The following is a 7,975-nucleotide window of genomic DNA, read 5'->3' on the forward strand; positions in this document are numbered from 1 at the left end:
AGTGTACTACACTCCTACAGCTGTCTCAACCATTTTGCTGCCCAGCAAAGTGATCCTGGAGCTTGTTAAATCTGACCAATGAATAAAACTATATATATACACAACCATTCTATGATACAAGATTAAAGTGACATAACTGGTTTTGGCAAAAAAACCACAAAAAATACTTAAATTCTAGATAAGAGTCATATTGTTACACAAGGAGATTAAATAAAGCTAGGAATTGCTGTTGTAATACAAAAGAATACCTAAAACTAAACACGCAGTAAAATTTCCTCTAAAAAACTTAGCTAGGAGTAGTTCCAGTAATTTTGAACTTCAAACTTCAGCATTAAAGATGGGTAACACCATGAAAGTGTCTCAACGGTTCTCTTTTGGAGCTAAGTCTGAGAACAGCTACAAAGCTGATGGCAAATGCCCATAGACTCTATGGCAGAGTGAAAAGTCCACTCTGGAGACAACCCAGCCCCTCAAACACACACAGATATTAGAGGCAAGGACCTATTAGTGGGACAGTTCAGAGGAAAATAGGTAAGAATGAGAGATATTCAAGTGCATCATATGCTTATTTTACCTACCAAAACAAATTCCACAACTTCAGTATTCTGTGGCAGGTGACAGGTCTTCAGGTAATTCCAGACTGGCAAACATGGTTAAACAGCAATTCCCAAAAATGTAATCCTGAAAGAAAAGCACCATGTTTCATCACATAATGAAGCAAGTAAATAAAATACTGAATACAACTGTGAATACCTTGATTTTTAGTATGCAGCTTTGCACCAAATCCAACTCTCTTCTTAGTAATGGAAAAAGCACATGTTACTATATTCAAATATTAACAGCAAAACCTGAGGATCTGGAAAATTCAATCTTTCATTACAGCCAAAAAACTGAATACTCCCTTTGCCTGGAAATATAATTTTATTCTTCTAAAGACTGCAAGTTTTATCTAAAATAATCTATTTATTTAAGTCTTAAGATGAATTTAATCTAGAAGAGTTTATCTTCAGAAAAAAGAAACTGGCACAACTAGGATGCACTTCAGCTCATCCTGAGCAGGTGCCTAAACCAGCCCAGGTTACGCTTGTTCCAAAAACGCATTATGAGCTCACATGACCACCTCAGACAACATTTTTCTTGCAGGTAGCCAACAAAGTGAGGTGAATCCATCCCCAGAACCTGCTCCTGTTCCCGGTCTCATCAGGTTGCACTCAAACCTCTCAGGATAATGAAAATGCAGCAAAGCTAATGGCTTCAGCAAAAACAAAACACTATCACCCCCCCAAATCAAAATGCTTTATATTAACATCCCAGGGCTGCTGTTCAAGCAGATTTTCTGCTTATATGCCAGCCTGCTCATCAGTGGGGAAGGGGACTACCCAGCAACAAACTGGAGAAGCAGAAGAGGTAAGAAGACTCAGAAAGACAAAGCAGAAATTTGCTATCTTCTATCTAGACAACAAAGTAAAATTGCTTTAAAAGCCTTAGTGTTGTGCCATAGCCTTTGCACTTCTGCCAGCCCAACAACTCAAAGGGAAGGAAAGAGTATTCACATTAAATCAGATCATGTATGGCTTGTAGCACTTCTAATAGTCATCTGACACTTTTCACCCTGTGGCAGCTTATTTCTAAATAAGCACTGTAATTCAAGAAGGGGTATAGTACCAAGTAGAAGACCTAAGTGGTTAAATCATAAGCAGTAACTTTGCTGTTTCCAGCTATATGCAAGCTTGCCTAAATACCATGACCAGACACCAAACTGACAAGCAAAACCAAAATCTGAAATACAAAATTTTAATATCGTTTATTAAGTGTAAGCCAAAACTAAAAAAGCTTTCCATGTTCTACAGCAGATACTGCATTAGCTCTGTTTTTTCACCTTTTTTATTAAAGGATGTTTCGCAGATTATTTTAGATGGCCTAAAATTGAGTCACGTAAACTGGCTTGTTATCTCCAAAGCCACGCTAAGAGTTCATGTGAAGAGACAGTCCTTACTTGCCTAGTAAAATCTGCTTTTAATAAGGCCTCAAAGCTGACAGCCCCCATTCAAGCTGTCCGTGCCTTGGCAAGGCAGGGGCAAGAGTCGGCATTTGGCTGAAGGGTGGTGAACTGGAGGGAAAATCATCTGAACTCCTTGCTGCAAGGAACTGAGGGGCTTTTTGTTCCTCCAATTCTCCCTCTGAGGGAAAGGGTGACCCTCCCTCAGCACGGGTATGAGATGGTCTGCAGACACGCAACTGCTCCAGAGAAGAGAGGACTGGGAACGACAGGCTGCCCTAGCAAGCTTCCAGCAAGAAACTGAAGATGGGCATCCCAGGCTGTGAGAATTAACTGCTGCTGTCTCCATCCCTGTTGTACACATGAAATCTGGTTAAAGAAAATAACTAATCAACATTGGTTCATTAACTCCAGCTCTCATTACAGTAAGTTATCTGAGAGAGACTTTGGAAATGCCTAGAGACTGAACTCATACCTTAGCGGACACCGAGGAATCCCTGAAAGCAGCCCTGCAAAGCGTTCCATCTACACAGAAAGTTCTGGCTAAAGCTTGTACCTTCCCAAATGTCAAGAAAACTAAACAACTAAGTCTACAGGAAGGCAGGCTTCATTCACTCATTCTGATACAGAACTACTCACCACTCCTCACACTGTTCTGCTGCACTCCCACAGCCCTCAAGCATAAAACACCTAAACCCAAGTGTTTCCGACAAGGAGAAAATTACAACTTGTTATAACACATATGACCTTTTGCAGTGATATCTTGATGTATTTTGACAGCAGGTTTAGCGGAACATTGGTTTGTTAAAGTTTCATAAAGTTTGTTGACACCCCACAACTCATGCCAAGCTGCAACAGGCACATCTCAAATAATCCACTAATTTCAACAGAATTTGACTGACGAGATCATCAGGGTCGCTTTAAAAAGCAAGATGGTAACTCCAGAACGAGTTTCAACTGCAGCTAAGTTAGCCACGCAGTAATTCCCACTTTCAGCAGCTGAGATACCAACACAAGAAGGCTGCCAGTCTTCTTCCTAAGTCACAAGTTAACTCAGAATCAGCAATTTTCTTGGAAGCTGTAGTCTATACAGTATACTATTTGAGCAATCACCTCTCATTAGCTGAATTATTAATTTCACGTTAAAGATATTCTCATTTGGAAGAAATACACCACAGCTTCTAACAGATTAATCCTATGACAGAGCTTTGCAGCATGTAACTTTTCACAAAGATTCATCGATGTAATCAGCAAACAAGTACAATAAGATGCTGTTTAAATCAGATGCATCTTGACAAGAAACTGTATTTCATCTTGCTTTCCAAAGGCTATGAGAAAATTCTTTTTCAAGTAGCAATCTATCTATTGTTTATGTTGCAACAAGCTTTTTATTTAGAGTTGAGTTTAACCACTAGCAAGCCCTTCTGGGCTGACATGCCCCCAGGTACTCCTTTATCACCAAATTCTCACTAAGCTTCATAAACGCCGATATAACCAGTCCAGGTACTCTTGTGATAAACAGTTCTGAACTAAGGTTTGACTGAAAACTGCACCTCTTTGCTGTTACACAATTCTTCCTTTTTACAGGTAATAAAAGTCTAGGAAATTTCACTAAAGTTTTTAAAATTATGAAATGTTATAAAGTATGAAGAAACGATTTAAGCTAAATCAGCTTAAAGTATTCCTTTGATATGAGGCACTCAGTAACACAGAGACTGTTTTCCCTGACCAAAAAAACCCCATCTTCATATTAACAGAAGCAGGTACAGCTTTCGTTAAAATCAGGATTGTTCAGAGTTTCTTGGTTGTATAAAAACCCGCAACTTACTTTGTGCTGCTCTGGGCTTTTGGATGAATCAAGTTTCAAGTGTTATTTATTGTCACTACTGCTTTTAAGAACCATGTAAACGCTGGTCAACTCTGCACCTTCCAGTAAAACTAGGATGCTGCAGAACTAGACAGCAACACATTCTTGTTGGGATGGGAAGAGCGCCCCAAAATAGCCTTAGAAGGAACACGTTCCTATGCTGCAACCAAACAATGAGACACTATTTCTTGTCCAGTATTATTCTTAATTGAGTCTCGCTAAAAAAAAGGGTAATGTTTTTGTCTTGGGAGGTTCAGCTCCTACAGCCATAACCCCAAGACTGCAACTGCTAACGCCTCAACTTCTCTGGGAAAGAGACCCATCAGAATCACCAGTCTGAGCCTTGTATCTCATCTCTCATGTGCTCCCCAGTCACTGATGGCAAAAACGATCTTGTTACAGACGCTAAAGCTTCCAATTTATCAGGAAGCAAGACAGAAATAACTCCTCACATTTTCTTTGTATCATCCAGCAAGGAGGGAGGCTTGTGAGAGCGTGCCTGCGCACATGTATGCGGAACAGAGGCTTGCATCTAATTCAGTCTCCGTAAGTACTCCCAGAAACCGCGATGAGAAAACGCCATCTCATACCAGCTGCACAGTCTTGATAGGTCATTTGATTTTTAAAAGAACAAAAATTATAAAACTGATATGCACAGGATGTGGAGAATTTAATAGCATGCATCTTTTGGTGGAAATAACTCGATTGGTCCCTTTTATACATCAAACCTAATGCTCAGGCTCCCACATATGCAACTCAGTATAAGCAACTTCCTGCCCCAAGTTACTGGTTTACACGAAGACAAATGAATTTAGACAACACTTCATTCATCTTTCAATTTTCATACAAATCCGATCCAAACACCTGTTTAAGGTTATTCTTCAAGACTACTCACTGAAGCTGGAGAAGCACGCAACTGTCCTCTCAGTTCCAAAAAGATGATGGCTCTCACGAGCTGTGGAGTCCCATGTGCACCTCCCCCCTCCGCCCCAGCTCCCAAACCAGCTACACTGTGACACACAGCGGTCGCCTTTCTTTTTTTCCAAATAAATAAAGGGTTATTTACTGTAACGCAACCTCAAGACTGCAACATATATATGACAGAATTCACTTCTTGTTTGTATTTTTAATTATGGTAGTAGCAATTTTTGATGTGCTATTCGGAGTGCAGGTGGGATGCTTGTTAATAGCATCAACTAATGACAGAACACACACTAGATGGAAAATGACCCCCAACGGACTGAGAAAAACCCCAGGCTCCTGGACCACTGGAAAACTTCCACTACTATCCTTCTGTGTAATCCAAAGCTTAGATGAACTTTCAACTCCAGCAGCATCACTGAAAAGCCTTCTTTCCTGCCTTCCTTCTAATTAGCCAGGACACTAGACAAACTGAGTTTCACACACTACCTTGAGCCAAACCTTCAGCTATCAACACATACAAACTAAGGAACTATGTGGTTGAAATGCTCAGTCAGCTGCAACTGGTAGTTCCTGCTGAAGCAATGATCTGCTCTGGAGGGGGCTCCAGAGTTCATAGCAGCACCAAGACAAAACACAAAATATCCATGGCTTCAGCAGAGCAAAGATGAGTTGGTCATCTGGCTAACAGATCTCACCACCGTTTGACGATGCATCTTCCCTACCTCAGGTCCATGTCATTTAGGACTTTTCTTCCACTTCTGCTCCTTAACTTCTACCAATCCTATGCATTCTCTGCCATTACTTCTGCTCCAGCCCAGCATTAAGGCACAAGTTTGGTCGAACACAGTTTTTACAATACACAGGTTTAAGTCTTGCTGTTCAACAGTCTACACGCTAACAGGCATCCTGCTCACTCGTATTCTCTCTAGGCCACAGCGTTTGTATTTCTCAATAGAGACCGCATGATTTTGAAACAGACACCACCATCATGCCTTCTGCCCTTCAGAGGTACACTAGTGACCTATAAAATGTCACTATTCCCAATGCAATCAAACTGTTACGGACACGTTAACTCTTTGATATCTTCAGTAGCAAACCGGTTGCCACTGCAAATCTATTTAGTTATCAGTTTGAAATATTTAACATCTACTACAAAGGCACGCAATCTTTGATAGCATCATACTTAAACAGAACAAAGAGTGGCATTACGATCATTCAACAGAATTCATCTCTACACCCCCATATTTTCAAGTATTCAAGCCACTGAAAAGTGAAAATGGTATCACTTAGTTTAGGGATGCACAGAGGGGGCCTGGATTTCTCTACACAGAGGTTTTTTTATTTTAAGGAGGCACCTATTTTTTTACTAGAATAGTGTGAAATTACTCAGTTGGAAGCCTGTTGTAAACAACTCCTCCCTCCAAGTCCTATAGAACAAACAGGCTTGCTGGAGAGCACTGCTGGGAGTTTTTCCAGCCAAAATCTGAAGCCTAACAGAATACCCTTCTGTAGGTTTAAAATACCAAAAAACATCATTTCTCAATAGATCAGTGTGCAGCCTCCTCTGTTATATTTTTTCCTCATAGGAGAGTCAGGATACAGTATTACTGTGACAAATTTCCTGATAAACCCAGTTAATTTTCAAAGGAAACCACGTGGCTCAGTGAATATTTGAAGAGCATACGAACTTCTAGCAAACACCTTGATGTCTTGCTGTAAGGTTTAGACCAGAGGCTGGCCATTTTGGATACGTGCCTTGAGACCTTTGTTTCTCTCTCCACAAGATGCACAGAAAAGCTGGGAATGTTTGCTATGACTGAAAAAGAGCTGCTAAATCAAAGCTGCTCCTTTTCTGAAATGCTAAATTTGTTCCGTGTTCTCATATGGGAAATACTAAAGGATATTTTAGCTAAAGAACCAGTCAGAATGAATACAATGCACAATTATAAATGCCAACAACAGGCAGCGTCTTTCCTCTAATAAAATTCGAATGAGAACGGTTTGGGGGGAATGAGCACAAATGTGCCTGTCCAGAAGCTGAGGGGTTATGAAGACACAAAGCTCGTAATGCTACAATTTGCGTCCAGCTTTCAAAACCACCCCAAGGTGAGCGACAGCAAAGCTCTCTGCTTCCCATTCCCCAAAGAAGTCTGAAGGAAGTGGAACCCTGTGCTTTCTGAGATGTTCTAAAAGTAGATGAAATTTAGAGAAAGGCAGAAACCAAACGGAGGGAATAAGTTACAAAACCCGTCTAACTGTATTAGTTACCGAGGAATTGAAACAAAAGCTTGGGTTCAAAGAAACGTCAATACATCCTCGGTGACATCTTACAAAGACGTCAACGCCCGCATGAGGTCAGGGCTGAGAAACTAAAATCAGAAACAACGTCCTAAGTCGAACAGAAGTTCCCGTGGCTGACAGCACCCGGACTGCTGCCCACACCTGGCTCAGAATCGCTTTTTCCTCCGCCGGGAAAGCCAAGGGTCAGCGCTGCAGACCCCAGCGCCCACCTCTCGGTCTCGGGCCGCGACCGGGGGCGCAGGGCTGATTTCAGGGTTTAACAGGTTGTGCGAAAAAAGTCGAGATTTGAGTGCCGGGAGAGAAGGGGCCGGTTCAACGGCCACCCCGGCCGGGGCAGGGGTAGGCTGCAGGCCGCGGCCGAGCGGGCTCACCCGGCGCGGGGGCCCCAGGCCGCGGCCCCCCGCAGCGCGCTGACAGGCTCCCGCAGAGCGGGGGGGGGAAGCGGCCGGCAGCCCCCGGCAGCCCCCGGCAAACCCCGGCCTGGGCATCCCGGCCCGGCCCCACGGGGCGCTCCGCCGGCGGCGGGCCGGGCCCGCGCCCCGCCAGGCCCCGCTGCCCCTTCCTGCCGCGCCGCCCGCCCGCGGCCCGCGCCCGCCGCCCCGCGCCCGGCCTGCTCCCCGCCCCAGCCGCCGCCGGCCCTGACACCGCCGGGGCGCCGCTTCCGCCCCACCGCCTCTTGTCATGCCCGCCGCCGCCGCCGGGTCCCCGCGCCCCCCGCCGACGGCCGAGAGGCCCCGCCGAGGGCCCGCCCCGCCCTCACCTGGCGCTGCCGCCGCTGGTGGCGGCTGCGGTGGCGACGCCGCTGCCTCCGCCACCGCCGCCGCGAGCGCGCGCAGGAGGGCGGGGGCCGCCTCGGCGAGAGGAGCGCGCGCGGGGCCGGGGGG

General features: G+C 44.5%; 1 protein-coding gene across 6 annotated transcripts in view; it reads right to left on the reverse strand.

The window, feature by feature from the left end:
- NCOA6 (nuclear receptor coactivator 6) overlaps nt 1–7,975 on the reverse strand; it is a 47,216-nt gene extending 39,241 nt beyond the window's left edge. For all 6 annotated transcript variants that reach the window (XM_074920530.1, XM_074920529.1, XM_074920534.1 and 3 more), the window contains exons 1-2: nt 7,852–7,975; nt 579–681 (exon numbers count right to left, since the gene is read on the reverse strand). The gene's annotated coding sequence lies outside the window, so the exon portion shown is untranslated. The remainder of the gene's footprint in view (nt 1–578; nt 682–7,851) is intronic.

This window comes from Athene noctua, chromosome 16 (assembly GCF_965140245.1).
Source record: "Athene noctua chromosome 16, bAthNoc1.hap1.1, whole genome shotgun sequence".
Classification (NCBI taxonomy): Eukaryota; Metazoa; Chordata; class Aves; order Strigiformes; family Strigidae; genus Athene; species Athene noctua.